General features: G+C 32.4%; 1 protein-coding gene across 3 annotated transcripts in view; it reads right to left on the reverse strand.

Moving 5' to 3' along the window:
- Nucleotides 1–17,266, reverse strand: part of LOC143198549 (ras-related protein Rap-2a) — a 134,736-nt gene that overhangs the window by 115,603 nt on the left and 1,867 nt on the right. The gene's annotated exons all lie outside the window — the stretch shown is intronic.

Genomic DNA, 17,266 nt, shown 5'->3' on the forward strand with positions numbered 1-17,266 from the left:
GGATTTTTGGTTTACAACATTCGCCGGTTTTAATCTTTAAATTTAACCATACAAAGAGAATTTCATAGATTGATTCAATTCAATGTTCCAACGCATCAGACAGCTTTCTGTCCGAGTTTAAAACGAATTTAACATTTTTACAAACCGCGTTTGACAATATATTTGACATCACCTATGATGTACAGTGGCTGTTTCATTGAAAATACTATTGGTATACCTTCTATTGGCAGTAGTTCCATTGTTACTCAAATCATCCCTTGGTGTAGTTAAGCAGAGTGGGGTAACTCCTGGGAATCACATTTTTTCAATACCTATCATGGAGACAATACATAGTTTATATTGACAGACAGACAGACTTGTGAAAACCTAAACATAGTCAAATATGTCTCCCTCAGATTTCATGGACTTCCCCAATATGTTATCCTGCACTTATATAAGTCCTACATACCTCCGCATCCCTTCAGACATATTTCTAACATGATCCCTTCTGGATACGCCATCTTTCACCATACAAACGTCACTATTAGCACACCATAAGAAGGACTTAGGATCAGACTTCTGAAGTGGTAAATTGAATGATCTCCGTTCAGTTCTATAACTGATGGTTCAAAGACCGGTCGGACCATCCTCCTAACTATTAATCTCTCAAACATACTATCATCTTCACTGCTCAACTATTTGCCTTACGGAAACCTCTTGAATTGGCTTCTGAATGAGGAGCCTGGCGAATGACCGATCTGCTCGGACTCTTCCACTGCGTTCAGTACTATTAAACTACAAAGTCATGATCATCCAATAATTGTAAATATCATCAATACTCTATACGAAGTGACCACATTGAACAGAAATATTTCCCTTACCTAGATCCCCAGCCACATGAGAATCAAAGAAAATGAAATGGTTGATCTTAAAGCCAAATACTTCATCTTGAATGGACTTTGTTACAAACATGTAATATTATGCAAGAACAACTTAAACCACCAATGTCGCTTTATGCTTGCTGCTCAACAAGCCACCACTTCTTTCCTTGAAATAAACTAGTTTTTTAACTAAATTGAGAGTTTTGTTTTAAATCCTATAAACTTCATATTATCCAAAATTACTATATTTCTATAACCGGGCAAGTTAGATTTATCAACTCTGTGGACGAAAACATCTATTTTAGTATAACATATTTAACATCTATGAATTAATCCTTTATGGCAAAACGAGCTACATACATAGACGGAAGCTCGAATTTATAATTCTGCCAATAAATCAACCATTTAACACAAAATCAACTTGAGATAATGAGTATCCCAAACGTACCTAATCTAATATGCAATCGATAATAGTTTCAGACAGCATCAGCTGCATCATAGTTATTTTAGGCGCGAGGACATAACCGGATTTATTGTTTTTATCGATCCGAGCGGGCAAAGGGCAAAAAACAATTGGAATATTAACGGAAATGTATGGAAATAACATAATCCCACAGGATGGTTTTAAAACCATCCGTTTGTTTTGTATTAAATAGCGGTCCCGCAACAAGCAAATTGCATTTCGTTAAACCCTCAAAGGATAATGACGTCAATCAACAATTTTTTATTTTATTCGAACACTCATCAATAAATAAATTGTCGGTTGTTGTTTCTGAACGATGACTATTGATACATATAAAACCTGTAATATAATTTTGTGTCTAATTGTGTTTTTTAGTAATCCGGAATGGAATAGAATTTTTTACTCTATGTGATTCCGCAATTTGCCCTAGAGACAATAAGTATTTCTTATGTCTATATTAATAAAAATATATTAGTAAAATATGTAAAAGCACGCAGATGCTTGAATATATGAATGCTGCAGTACAATGGTCGCACAACGCATGACAGTGATAAGGATACAAAATAAAAAAATTGTAAACGAACATGCATGATACTACATATACGTGCACATGATTGCGCCTTCTGACGGTAGTGGTGTTAAGGCCTGATAACATTCTTTTTTAACTTCCCAAATTATGTTGTTTTCTCATTCATTTCAAATCAGATCCCATCTGAGTTGATAAAGATCCTAGTAGAGTGGTGTTTCATATATCTACTCCAGAAGAGGAATTTTTTCGTAAGTGATCCCCATTCTTCTTAGCTAAGTAATCCGTTCTTTCATTTTTAATGATCTCAGAGTGAGAAGGGAGCCACATGAAGGTCATAGTTTTTCCGCTCCTTTCCAATTTAGAGGATAGTTCAGGGATAAGCACTCCTAGCGGGTGTAGAGGATGATTAGGTGTTCATTGAATCGCAGGCGATAACTATTCGTTTGTCTTACACTCTTGCACATCTTGTACTCATCCCTATACATGGCAAACAGTTCAGTCGTCAATATACTCGATGAAACGGGGAGCCTGAAGTGTCCTTCCGACATCATCAATGTAAATGCTGCCCCCAAGTAGTCATTGCTTTTGAAACCGTCCAAGAATATGAAAAGATGTTCAGGATATTTCTCAGTTTTATATTGATTGAATTGGGTGCTGACATTGCTCATATATAGCTAATAGCTATATATAAGTTCTGCCTGGCTGTTCTGTCACTACATTTATTATATCTCTTAACGCAAAAAAATTCTTCAATAATTACCAGCTCTTTTTCCATTACCAGGTTTTCTTTTTATTTTACGTCTTTTACGCTTATTTATTCTTTGTTTGCTTTATTTTAACCATTTTTTTTATTTTTGTCTTCATAAATCTCAAAAAAATTACTTTCCATTATAGATCTAGAAAATAAGATGTTGCAAAGATACCCCGATTTTAATGTCCATATACCTCACAAACTAATAAGTACTTCATATGACTATTAATCTTAAAGTATTTTTCGATTTATTAGGTGAATTGTTTAATTACAAAATATCTTTTTCCTTTTTGTATCTTTTTATTATATTTTCTCCAACCTACTAAAATATAAAGGAGAAAAATATTTCGGTAATAAAACGCAAACTGTAAATTATTTGAACGAATGCCCTTTATAATGTTTTCAATTGCCTTCTAAGTGTAGTTTTTAGATCCTATAAATCACTTTTATGGCTCTATAGGCGGGTCCTTCTAACCATTCCAATTTCTACCTCGAAATCCTGCAGCTACTTTAATAATGCTATTGTTATTCCGGTCAATTTTATTTTATAATAGTTTTTTTTTCAAATTAGCCCTTAAGTATTCTAATACTTCACATTTTTTAATTTTTAAAAACAAACTAACAATCTATGTGGATTCGAATATTTAAGTTATCTGCAAACGATCGAAAAAGTTTCAAATATTGTAGTAGGTACTGGCAAATTTTGACGAATAATTTGCGGAGGATATGGATCATTATTCCATGGTATTCCAAGGAACTTGGCTCTGGTAAGAGCTCTGTTTTGAAAGATTAAGAATGTTGTTGTTCATAGTTTATTTGATTTGGTACTGTTGTACATGTTTTGATTATAAATATTAGACAGTAATGGATAAATAAGGCACTAATCTGAAGAGACATGCTGATATTCAAGTGGTTATCTATTCAATTTTTGTTTATTTATATTATGTTTTAAGCACAGTCGACCCTGCGAAAGTAAAAATACAGGTAAATATGCCTTCATGTCCTTTATATCACCATATCACATCAAAATCATAGTTCATTCATCATATAACTTCAGAGATAACCATTGTACCAATAAACTTAGTTTTGTGAATTCCAAAATATATATTATATATTATTTACAAGAACCATAACTTTGGTTTGTTACTGTAATGTTTATATAATGATAAATAATGGCATATTGTTTTATTTTGTCTTTTACGCGTTTAAAATTATTTTAAAATGTTCTTCATATTACATTTTTATATTATTAGAGACGAAAAATAGATGAATATTAGATTAATTTGGGAATTCAACATAATATATTCTATTTATATTATATTCTTCAAATATGCCTATAATTTGCAAGAACTGGCAACGTACCAAATTCAAATCCGGATAAGCTCCATTAGTGTATCAAGGCGCAAAGTCGATGAGGATGAAATGGTGAATGCGTGAAATTTTCTAGAGAGTCGCTGAAATATATGAATGCGAAACAAAATTCTTTCTACCAAGGAATGCCAGTGCCCAGAAGGAAAAACAATCTCATATTTTTTGATAATGTGACCCAGTTATTTAACTCATATTTACCATTTCTGTTTCCGAGCTTACGGGTTTTTTTTCGGTCGCTTCCTGCTTATCTGTGTCGCGCAGCAGTATGCTCGTTTTCCCGGAAACAAAAATGCGCACTTTTATCATTTGTTTTCGGCGTCGGTTTACCCGATAAAGTTATTTGCGCCACAATGCACCTATTTCTGGAATCACAGTTGGCCAGTAAACAAAATTCGATTTTCCTCGAATGATTTTTGTTATTTGGTTCAATGGCTATACAAGCGATTATGAACGTGTTTACAAATGATTTATAACCTTAATACATAATGGTGTGATCTCTTTTGTGATCGTACCTGACATCTACCTGGTCCGCCTTGCGCGTCTACTGATATCAAAATACCATAAATATAAAAATAGTATTACGGTGGAATTTCAATTAATAGAAGTTCTATACATGCTGTTAATTGAATCACATTTATAACATATCATATTTATTTTACGATAGGGCTAAATAGTCAAATAAAATCCCAGGAATACAACTATAGTCAAAGGTTACAACTTATACTTAACAAAATTACCCAAATGTATAATTCGTCATTGAATATGAATTAAAGAATTAAAAAATTTGAAAGAAGTTCTAAGAAAAAAAGTTCCTTCCCAATTAAAAATGAAAAAACACTTTAAATAAATAACACACTCAAAGTCATAACATAGAATGCAAATTGATTTCCTAGCAATCGATAATAGCTTCAAGCAATGTTTAATATAGTTAAGATAAATGTGTGTCTGATATCAGAAACACATTTAACTGTGGAAACTGGCTGAAGTAATATGATACCCAAACAAGGAAAGTTACCCCTTAAAACAACGTCATACTGACCAATATTACTATTGACGATAATAACCAAATAATTTGCAAAACTTCTGATGAAAAGCATAAAACCGTAAAAACCACAAAAAATCATCAAATTGATTTCAGTGAACAAAAATCCACGATCGGTCGGATTTACAGAATTACTAATAGCATATAAAAATAACTAGAAGAAAATACAATTTCTTCTGCATTATAGTTAGACGTTGCTCAAGCTTTGCAAAATTTGGAATGAGGGTTTAAAACATATGATTAAAATGCTACTACCTAACCAATATTAAATTTTAGAGTCAGAGAATTGTATAACTACCCGATGCCTCAGAAGCAAACAATATGATGCCCATTCTAACTTGTGGAAATTATAATCTGGTGTGCCATAGGCAAGTGTATTGGGATGAGTAATTTATCTGATGTACCTTGAGAACTTACCTACACTCAAATGAACATATTGTTGCTACATTTGCAGATGACATGGCAACCCTAATCATTGGTTATAACAGGTCAATTGAACAGTCCCCGATCTGACACATAGATAGCGCTACTAAAACTAAATCCATATATTTTTTAGTTAGCAATAAGCCTCAAAAGATGCATGTATAAATTTGACAGCTGTCGGATCATTAGTTTGTGAATTATAGCATTTTGAGTAAAAAAACTATTGTTATTGTGAAAAAATTGATAAAAAGGAATTTCACGTATTTATAAAACATTGATTTTTGAAGGGAAAAATACAGTTGAAATAAAAACTTGGCTTTATGCGGAGTTTCCGGACACTGCTCCAGGAAAATCAACCCTCAAGAATGTGTATGCTAAGTTTAGACGTGCTAAAATGATCACCGAAGACGATGAACGCAGTGGACTCCCAAAAGAGATTGTTACCGACGAAAACATTTAAAAAAATCACAAAATGATTCTGAATGACCTTAAATTAAAATTGAATGAAATAGCAGGCACTCTAAAGACATCAACTGAAGGTGTACATCATATCATTCTGTCAGTATATAATAAAATTTTACTTCACCAACAAGTCTTGAAACCAGTGTAGATTTATGGTGTTCAACTCTAGGGTTGTACCGGCGAGAACTATAGAAATATTATATAAATATTCCAAGACAAATTACGGCGAGATATTGTTGATGCTTCATGATACATTCCTAATGACAATCTGTATACAGACCTGAAGATAGAAACTCTCGATAAGATTATGAAGGACTATGGCCAAAAACATGACCATAGACTCTATAATCACTTTGATGATAAGTTCCTTAGTCTACTACTAGAAGGTGAAGATGATAATTAAACTGAGTATACATTAAACATAGTGAGATAGATGTTAAGCCCAAACAGTCTATCGTAGAATAAGCACTTTGTAATTTTAAAATCATAGCAAATTAGTATAAGAACAAATACCTTATTAGTGTTAATTTACTAGATTAGTATAATAAATAATAATAAAATCGATATTTATTTTATAAGCTAACTTTCTATGAAGCTCTATAATTTCGCTCCGAAACTTCACATATCTTAAATCTGAATATAAATACATAGATTTACATAAAGGGAAAATTGAAATTTCCACAATAAATTTCGCTTCGCAAAAGCTGAAATGAAATTAAATTTCGCCCTTCATATTTTCGTCATTATTCATCCCTTCTAGGTTGAGATAAGGTTGAAAAAGTACGCCCGTGAAAAATTTCACATCTACCGAAGTAAAAACGCCCCCGAAAAAACCGTCGCCTATAAATGGAAAAAGTTTACCCCAAAACAATTTCTGTTCTTGTCCCTTTTTTTATCACACTAGGACACTATTATATAATGAATTATACTTAGATAATATACGTTGATAATCTCATATCAATTTTAATAAATGGTAAAAAGTTTATTTTTTATGTATTTTATGTACATAATAGTTTAGACCTTTTAAAAGTGGTGGTTTTGACACCAAAGTCACAGAGTATTCTGGGCAGTCAAAAAATTTGGATTGGTGAGGATATTAAGGCTGTTTCTCGATGATAATCCGTATGAAACGCAAAAAGAATATACAGAATTCTTGGGAGTGACATAAAAAATGATTTTCGATTGCTTGAACTTGGCAATACTCAAAAAGCTTGAATATTTTATACCGTATCAATTGAAGCTAAGAGACACTAGCTTAAGCACTAGAAATAGCTGCTTCAGTATCATGTAAAATCGGAAAGATTTTCTGCATCGTATTGTTACTGGTGATGAAATGTGGATCCTTTACAATAATCGAACGTGGGAATTAGCTTGGATCCATGGCTCTAAGCTAATTCATTGTACTTGGTGAAATGGGCTTGGTATGGTACACTATGAGCTGCTAAAACCTAATGAAACTGACACTCAATAAGGATTGATTACTATTAAAGCGTTTGAAACAATCACAGCGTGAAAAACGGCCGAAATGCAACAGAAGACACCACAATGTTATTCCTCAGCATGACAACGCTCGATCACATGTTTCAAGACCGGTGGACATACTACCCGACCCGCAGACCTTACTTCTTGTGATTACTACTTGTTCCGACATATGAGCCACACCTCTCTCAGCAACACTTCACATCTTTCGATTTTCTCAAATCGATTTTTTCACAATAAAGCTTCACGTTAAAAAATAAAGATAAAATTAATGTATAGGTCTAATATATGATGGTGAATTAAAAAGAACAATTAAATAATTGGGAAACAATGAATAGATTAATTGATTTATTACTAAATGGAAAGAAACTGTAAACAAGCTGTGAATACATGCATTTTCAAACGATTTCAAGATCTAATATAGTTAGCATGTCTTTTCATTTCTAAATTTCTCTGCCATTCTAAAGCTCTGTAGTATCGACATCACAACATATTTACTCCTACCAGGGTTAGTTTAATTGACCATACGTTGTCCAGAACACACAGTCACCAATCTTCTAGTTGATGCTCGTTAATAACTTGTTTCATCAGTTATTTTAAATACGATGTGACACTCTCTTCAGCATTGTTTTCATTAGCTCTTCGCACCCAAATGCACTCATAAAATTTGTGAGTATTACAATTCTAAATGTATAAAGTAACATATTACTTTAACGACAGGTAAAAAAACGAGTTAAGATATGATTGGGTGGAGGGAGATGAATTATCAAGATGTTCATTATCAGAATGAACCTGTGAGTGGAAAACATCGCCGACCAAAAAGCCTGGAGAGTAACCAGATAACAACTTAGCAGTCCGGTTACAGACATTATAGTTCCGGGCATTTCTCTTTATAGGATTTTACACTCTTGTTAATGGATAATCATAATTACAAACAATCTGTAGCGACCTTGAGCATGTCGAATTTTACATCGTGGAACAGCGGTCTACAAAATACCCAGAAATATAATCCCAGATGTTGAACACGGGCGGGGTGCCAACTGGAACCCGACAACGAATAGCTGGCGGCAACCCCGAGACGTTTATCTGGGATATTATTGAAGGGTATTTCGGTATTTCAGTGCTCAACCCTCGTTTGGTTAAGACGTGCCACCATCGACTGCCCAAGCCTCGTCTTCAGGTAACTCCGCTGCCATCCGTTTTATTTATTTGTATTTTCATATTTTTTTATATTGCCAATAAATAACGGTCACATTATGTAAACACCACTGTTTCATTTCGATTTACCTCCATTCACCGAGCCACATCATTTTAACCCTAAAAATCAAAGATATATATTTGCTAAAACCATGCCTGAGCGAGACTCGAACTCGCGACTATTCTCGCGAGTAAACCTTTAGGTTTTCTTCGGTTTACTTTAATAAAGCCTACCCTCAAGGAATAATTCCCTGAACTAAAAACAACGGTTCAAAAATATATAAAAAAAACTATTTCCATTACGTAAACATTTTAAATATGTAATTGGATTGTTAGTGAAACGTATTAAAATGTCAGAAAGAAATTCAATTCTCTTTTTAAAAACTCCTCTGTCGTAAACCGTAGCCTTATTACCAAATAGATTTCCAATTCAGCTAGCCGAAGGCGACGCCATCGCGGAAAAGGAAAAGATGAAAAACGTATGAAAAATAAATAAATCAAAATATTATGTGCGTGTTAAAACAGCATTTTTAATTAATATGTAGATGCCTAATACTCGTATAAATACAGAAGTGACACTGGCAAGGAAACCAATCGAGAGGAACAGGTATACTTAACAATTATTAGACACACTTTTATTACACAATTATTACTTCATGAAACATCTTCTAATAGACAATAGAACAGATTATTTCATTGATGAGAAACGATATGCCAAATTTATTGAGTTCCAAGCCAGTGTTCGATAAGGAAATGTTGTCCTTCCATATAGTAGATGCATCTTAGTGCTATATATAAACTTCTTGGACATGTTTGATTTCAGCATTCCTTTATTTTCTTTCATATCCGCGGTAAATCCACTAGATGCTCAACAGCTACATCTTAAATCATTGGTGTACTTAAACGATTTATGGTGCTTCATAAAAATGCGACAGCACAAGAATTAGATGACGAGTAAGGAGCTTATGCTATACTGGATTTTGATCAACATGGGCTTGAACTTCATGAAAATAACATTGATGGCCAATGGTATTGGGATAAATGATTTAGGCTCAAAAAACTGTGTGTGAGAAAACTTGTTCTCAAATGTAACAATTGTGATCTCCTTACTACTGCTACTGCCGTTTTTTTAACTCATCAGTCGAACGAATATTTACTGTCCCTAAAAATTTTAAAATAGAATACCAAGATGTACTAAATATAGATACTGTAATGTCTTTAATGCCAACAAGAGAAAGTATTAATAAATGCGACAGTCTCAGGTTTAACCAAATAAGCAAAATCATAATAAATTGCATTAATAATACATATGATTTCTCTACCTACTGTATTAACTCTCAACCTCATCAATATCACCTTAGAGCAACAGTTCAAGTAATAACAAAAAAAAGTGAAATATATGGCTGAAGTTATAAAGTGAAGTGTTAATCCACTAACTTCAACAGATTTTGTTTCTCTACGGTTATTGTGGAAAAATTAATATGTAGCGTATTAAGGCATCAAAATTATAAAAATAACTATCAGAGAGAGTCAGCTGAGGAATAACGATGATGAAGGAGTAAATTAGTTAAATATTATATATATATATATATATATATATATATAAAATGGTCAATGTAGGTCTTTAAACTTATGACGTCAATAGGACCCAATGTTGCCAATTCAACTTAGAATTTTACATACGTACGTATATATACGTAGGCCAAAATTAATTGATTGAAAGATATGGAAAATAACTATCAGATTATAAGAACTTCAAATGGTTAGAAATCGGTTATACGACATGTTTATATAATTATAAGTATTTTATATTGATATAACCTTTCCTCGCAGCCATATGGCTGAAAACCCTTTATATATTTTTTATGTTTATTTAAGATTGGTTACTTACTGTTTTTTCAAGAATTAATTTACAGTATCAAAAATCGTGGCTATACTTGTACTTTCGCATAAAAAAAAACTATTAGCTAAAATAAAATATAAAATGCATGCAATATAAGCTATATATATTATTTCATTCAAAGTGGTCAGATGCAGCATGAGAAACAGCTAACTCTAGAGATATTTATTACTTCTAGTTCTAAGAGGCAAAATGAAAAAATATACCGCAGATTATTCAGGATTATATATCATCCCGATCTGCTACTTACCGATATTTTAAATTTATAGTCTTTTACGTATATCCAGGTTTTCTTTCACGACGTTATAAATTACGTTTTTATCCATTTCAATATGAGGTTTCGGTATCAGAATATATTATATAAAATTTACAATAAAATGTAGATGAATGAGAAAGCATCGGTAAGTCACTGAAGATTTTATAACGTATTTATTATTTAGTATATTCTGAACGATTGTTAAGTCCATTATGTATGCTAAAATGCTAACTAATTTTTTTTAGAAACTACTTTATTCATATAAATTTAAAACGTGATACCCTTTACCACTTTTCAGTTATTAGGCATATAAACTAATTCATTTAATTTGAATCTTTATTGTGAAAAGTTGGCGCAATGTGTTTTATTCAGTACTGTTCATCGATAGGCGCTACATTTTCCCATCTTTCAAGCCATTTATGGATTCCATCTCGAAAAAACGATGTATCTTTTGAGACTATTCACGAATCGACTCATTTTTTAGTGCTGCTCAGACATATCACAGTTTATATGTCAGAATAATTAGTAATCACAAGGAGCAAGACCTGGAGAATACGGCGGGGGGTAGCATGTCCCATTTTAATATTCCAAGTCTATTTTCACTGAGTTTGAAACATATGGCCGAGCATTATCTGGCTGAAAAACAACATTGGTCTCATTCCGGCTGTTTTCAAAAGCCATTCGATCGAGCAAAAAAGCATTTTATGATCTGGAGTCTTCATTTTCAAAACGCAAAACATTTTGACGGCATAAAACAGTGACTTTATACTTGGAATATCCTATAAACTGTTACTTTTCAAACGCGTCCTTGTATTCATAGACTACAGATTTCACTGAATAAAATATGTGATATAAAAAAACCCAATCCTGCACAATACACTGGAAGAACACAAAGAGACATTTAAAGTAGCAAAACCCAAAAACGAAGGAATGGAGGAGAAAATATGAATCCATAATTTCTTCAACCATAAAAAAAGTCAGCTACCGCGTCGCGTATTTCTATATACCAAACATATATTAAAGTGTCTAAAAAGCGCCAAGAACTTTCTAATTATTTCTTACCCTCGGCAAAACGAATATGAAAACGTTTTTCTTTCACTTCCAGGATAATAACTCACCAAACACCTCACCGAAAATATATATATCACCTTCATTCATTCGACAAATAAGAAAACACGAACGAAATATGTATATTCCGCGGATTATTCCGGGTAATGCTTCACCCCCATCTAGCTGAAGGAATTCGCCTTGTTATATTATAAATTCGATTTAAATTTCTTTTAGCTTTCATTGAGAATGATAAATAGATTTTACTGTAACTCACGATTACGTGATAAATTGAGAATTAAATTCGTCTTTCAGAATATTTGTGCCCTCCTCTACGGACACATTACCCAATATAATCCGTCTTAACTATTATAATAAAACAAGAACTTTTAATCATAAGTCATCCTTCTTCCAGATATATTTCTTCCTGTAATATTTTTAGTTCAACGCTGAACCGTCGAACTTTTGCTCTGTCGTAGGAATATCTTTGTTGAGTTTCATTTTCGATAATAACTTTTGTTGTACTTTATTTGAGGTGTGCATATGGCAAAAACCACTAGGGCCCAGAGTTAGGCTACACGTTAGTTGGTAATGTATATTGAAACACATTTGTTTCAACTTCATAATTGTTTTCATTGACTTGTGACACCCTTTAGAGTGGAATATCTTTAATTCCCTATTCAGTTTCTGCCTTCCTCAAAACAGCCAATGAATACAATACCAGACGCATCCCAAAATATTAAGTGCATATGCGTCCTAGCTGACATTTGAGTTTTGGATCGCTTTGCAAGGCTCTGGTCAGCTGTCATCTTTTGATTCAGAAGTGCAGGATTCAAATTTCATCAATTGTCCTTTATCAATGAAAAACAAGTTTATTTCCCCTAAACAGCTCCAAAAGGCGTTATTTACATCTAGTATTCTAAAAATAACAAGAATTATTTAATTAAAACCACTGGAACTAAACTGTTGATCTAAACGATACGTTGCCATGAAATGTTGGCATGTGTCATCTAAACGTAGCACTGGTCTTAGGCTAGAGGGTGAACTTAGGTTTAGCAAAGTTGTAATGCTATTATTATAAAAAAAGTAGTTAATAGTTCGGATCAGACTTTTTCATTAGATTGCTACAGCAATTTCGAAGATTTTATTCGATTTTCCAGATGTTTAAAATTATAAGTTCTTTAAAGAAGGCACTGCAAATATAAGCAATAAAAATATAGACAAATATAGACAGCAAACAACGAATCATACTTCAAACAAATTAATCAGTTGGTGTAAAAATTGATCGACAATTAGAAAATAAATATCAACATCACCAACTTTTATCATATAAGTAAATAAAATCGACCTTAAAAGACAACTTGGGCCTTATATTTCCATTTGTATCAATGAATTTTTATTTATTTTTTTTTAAAGTCATGATTACCAAAATATATCAATATGGAATCAAATTATTATAGAGCTAGAGGTGAAAAAATATTTTCCTTCTTATGAATGTTAAGGGGAGAAAACGATGTTGTAATAAAGTACAAGTTATTTTCTCCCTTCTTTGAGTAAAGTAATGCACGAAGGCGAGTTTAATTACTTGAACGAATTATAATATAACAAATCGATAAAAGAAAAGAAGAAAAATGGAAAATGTATAAGAACATTATAAAATCAGTTTGGAATTGACTTACTACAACGTATATCTGGTTTTGTTGACAGTCTGGTTTACCTTAAACCGATTTCTTGAATCCAACTACTAATTGAAGAAGTAACTGACGAGGGAATGAATGTTTTCTTCGAGCGAAGAGTTTACCTCTTGCAAATTGACCTATGACGAAAATCTGAGTCGTTTTCTTCATTTGTTGTTGACTGTTTTTCTTATACTTTTGTCTCTGAACACTTGAATTTTTGATTCTTGACTGTTTCTTGACTTTTTGTTGTACTCTTAACTCTGAACACTTGATTTTTTGATTCAAGACTGTTCTTTTATACTTGATTCTTGACATTGATTCTTGACACTGAACGCATCGTTGGTTTTATCACTGAAGCTTCTCCCTGTGGTTCTTGGTGATGTCTGAGAAAGCTAGTTCAAGAGACCCCAGTTCAAAGAAACCTGCGTTACTAATTCTTAGAAAGCTTGGTTTTTATATTGTCTCAATTCATAATTATTTCGCATGTCAAATATATTCCTAAAATCTAGATCCATCTAAACTAAACAAACGTATACAAGAAAAGCGTTATAATTTAACTTAAACCTAATTCATAAAAATTAAATAAAAATAAAAATTATTATGTAGGCATAAGATATTGTTCTCAGGACACTGGAATGATGATTATTTCGTTTCTACATCTTTTTATTTTCCTACTGGTATGATTCCGTAATTATGTCTTTGCCTGATTTAGCCCCGTTAAGCTTTTAGATCTTCTCCGCTTATAATATCATCGATTGAAAAATATCCCGTTTACGTTTCAGTCAAGTCTTACTATTTTTATCACGGTAGTATAGATCTATAATTAAGATCCAGCTACAAAAGAGCTTATATAAAATACAAGCAACAAGAGAATATTCATTTAATTTGCGAACAAAGAGGAAAAACCGAACCGAAAGTAATTTATAAACGTTTCAGAGCAAGGCCCTTATCAAAAACATTAATCCCTGCTAAAATACCATTTTCTTGTTAAGATAATGTTAATGTATCTTAGTCAGAAAGAGATCTTAATCAACAGTCGTATGGTTAAGCGGATGTTCCTCTTTGTTAACTAATGATTTTTTCAATTATTTTTTACGAAAAGGGAATACATTTAACAGTTTTTATGCAGATATAATGATGACTTACTCTCAAATATGGCATATTCTTTTATAAGCTATACTAGCAAACCTGGCAGACATTATCCTGTTCGAACATTAAACATTTGACTTATTGTAGAAGGATATGGTATTATAAGTATTCTGGATATGGTTATGATGGTCTGATGGCTTAGATATGTTTTGTTAATAACACAGGTATATACGGTTTGAGCAACTAGACTGCGCAACCAAAAGAGCTGCTTATGAGGTAAATTGGGAGAATACAAATCAGCATCCAATATTAAAAAATTGGTTCTACTTTACTACTAAAGCGCAATCTGATCTGAGTTTAGGGCATCAAATAACGTTAACAATCATTCTCATCAAAAATCTCATAAACGTTCACAAAAGTTGTATCAGATCAGTTCCTAGAGCAAAAACTAAACGGAGAATATCAAATTATTGTGAGATGAATTGGAAAAAAAAGTAGAGAATTAATTATTATAATATATTATCTTATTATTTTTAAACTATTCAAGGATCCTTTAATTGACTTCAAATGCATAAATTATATGAATAATACCCTTTATTTGTAGCGTAAAATTCGCAACAAAATCGCCGTTGTAAATAACGGAAATAAATATGAAAAACTCTGATATCGGATGAATATTTTATACCGAAATTCCAAAGCAATAAATTCCACTAGTCCGTAGAACGGATTCATAAAAAACCAGTAACTATGGATCGACTTTTTTATGGTTACGAAACAACAAGATTTCCATTTAATCAAGTTTTGTCGTGGAATCTTTTGTTTGCCCTATCTCCTGGGCCTTCGACAAACTTTTCCAATCTGCGGCATGTCCAACACGTTAAAACTAAGATGCAAACTTATTTTCTCGCTGTTCTCCATGAATAGCTTCGAAAGGAACACTTGCAGTTTATTATCCAAATGGAGTCTGGATCGTAAACTTACAAAATGATGAGCGATGACTTTTTTACGATCTTGTCTATCTCCAATCTTATTTATATAAATGTAGAATTGCGGTAATAAAATGTTCCCTGCTACTCCTCGCTTGTTAGGAACATATCGATTTTTAATAAAACTATGTATAAATGGTTTTATTTAATCAAAATAATGTAGGAAATTCGATGTATTGACGAGCGCCATATGATTCATTTATTGGATATCGTCCCCTTAGTTTCTAGATTAACGGATTTATACCCAGTCGTTTAAAAATCGGAATAAGTTTAAAAATCGGAATAAGAGAATGGTTTAGGTGTTTTAAAAACAAAGTGGCTCCGGGCCGTTCCAGGTAGTTGTTAGGCAGTTGTTCATAGTTTTTAAATTTGTAAATAACGTTCTGGTACAACCGCCGTGCTGTTTTTAGACCTTTGCAGCGCAACTTTCCTTGACATTAGCTAAGCATTCGATAAGGTCTGGTACAATACAATACTCTACAATATTAAAAAAAATATCAAGCTGTTTCTTCCTATTATTAAAATCTTATCTTGATAAATGTATTATAAAAAAATATATATGAAAATAAAAATATAACTCCGACACATCTTAAAAGCACCAAATTAAGTCAGGCGTAGTCTCGGAAGTATATACTGGCTCATGGGACGCAAATCACATTTGTCAGACGCCATTAAAATATCCATCTACAAGACTATAATGAACTGTGTATGGATGTATGGTATACGGATATCTGGCACAACCAATCACAGTCATTTCACTTCATCGAAATACTGGAAAGGTTTTAAAGTAAAACGATGAGAATTTTATTCAATATTTCACAGTACATATATACGTGTACCTAAATATGAATCTGCTAACAATGAAGGAAGAAATTGAGTCATACAGCAAGAATTATTAAGCCATACTATACTAAAACATTAACCAGTTAGCTGTTGAATTGCAGGTAGAAGTAGGCAGTCTAAGATACTCTCGTTTCGAATAGAAATAGTATACCAGATCTAGCATCAAGATTCGCAGGCAGAAACTGAGAATAGCATCAATATGTGCACAACCCAGCTAAAGATATATCTATCGATCAAACTATGACAACATATTAGATTACTGTTTCAAAGAAACAGATTACTAAGTAGCAGTATATATATATATATATATATATATATATATAAAATCACCCATGGTTGTGCAAGGAAAATATCGGGTAATCAAAATATCGTTCATTCAAAGACATCTACTAAATTATGAAATTCGAATGAGTTTACTACTGAAAATGTTGCCTTAACAAAAAATATACATCGACTAATACACAGATATGTTTCAACATATTATTAAATTATATTTAATTATATTTTTTGCCACTTATGGATGCAGATTTGCCACAACGTTTCTACCAAAAGTGTGTATTAATCAATATTTTATATATTAGCTCCTAGAATATATTGTGATGATTTTCCGTTCAAAAATGAATTTACTGAGAAAAACTGCTACAATTATTAATATAGTTTCGCATTTCTTCAACATGTCGAGATTGTTTTCCAGCTAAGCTATGCTGACAATTGAATGATAAGCAAATGGAAAATGGAAAAATCGTCTGTAAAATAGTGCTACAAAGGTATGATGGGAAGTCACTTCTGCGTGGAAGAATGACGGGCGATGAAAAGTGGATTTATTTTGAAAACCCCAAGCGCAAAACATCATGGTCATCACCTAGCGAAGCTCCAAGGCCAAATCGTT

The sequence above is a fragment of the Rhynchophorus ferrugineus genome, unplaced genomic scaffold (genome assembly GCF_030347505.1).
Source record: "Rhynchophorus ferrugineus isolate W39M unplaced genomic scaffold, kcgeb_rfMv2 rfM6, whole genome shotgun sequence".
NCBI classification, from domain to species: Eukaryota; Metazoa; Arthropoda; class Insecta; order Coleoptera; family Curculionidae; genus Rhynchophorus; species Rhynchophorus ferrugineus.